This window comes from Egretta garzetta, unplaced genomic scaffold (assembly GCF_000687185.1).
Source record: "Egretta garzetta isolate BGI_Z169 unplaced genomic scaffold, ASM68718v1 scaffold498, whole genome shotgun sequence".
Classification (NCBI taxonomy): domain Eukaryota; kingdom Metazoa; phylum Chordata; class Aves; order Pelecaniformes; family Ardeidae; genus Egretta; species Egretta garzetta.
Window position 1 is genome coordinate 579,089 of NW_009260494.1, and position 565 is coordinate 579,653.

A 565-nucleotide genomic window follows, 5' to 3' on the forward strand; every position below is an offset into this window, starting at 1 on the left:
AAGCCAGCCCCCAAAGCAGGTCCCCCCACTCCCCTTCCCCTCCAGCACTAACCTCCAAGCAGCAAAACCCGCCGCAGCCCCCAGCGCCAGGGTGGGATGGTTTGGGGTTGGTTTGCTTTGGTTTTTAACCTCCCAGCGTGCTGGTTTAACACTCTGCTCCTCTCCCACCCCAAGAGCACGAGAAGCCCCCGGCCATCGCCAACGGGGAGCTGCGCATCAACGGCAAGGGGAAGAAGCTGCGCAAGCCGCGCACCATCTACTCCAGCCTGCAGCTGCAAGCCCTCAACCAGCGCTTCCAGCAGACCCAGTACCTGGCGCTGCCGGAGCGCGCCGAGCTGGCGGCCCAGCTGGGGCTCACCCAGACCCAGGTACGGCCCCTGCGAGGGGCGAGGGGATGGTCCGGGCCCCGGGAAGCGCCGTGCACGGGGCTCCCACCCATGGCTGCTCCGGGAGTGACTCCGGATTAAGGCTGCTTCACGATGCTGGGGTGCAGCTGGAACCGTGCCGAGCCATGCCGTGCTGCGGCAGGGGGGGGGGGGCCCGGGGGGGCCCCGGGGCTGGGGGC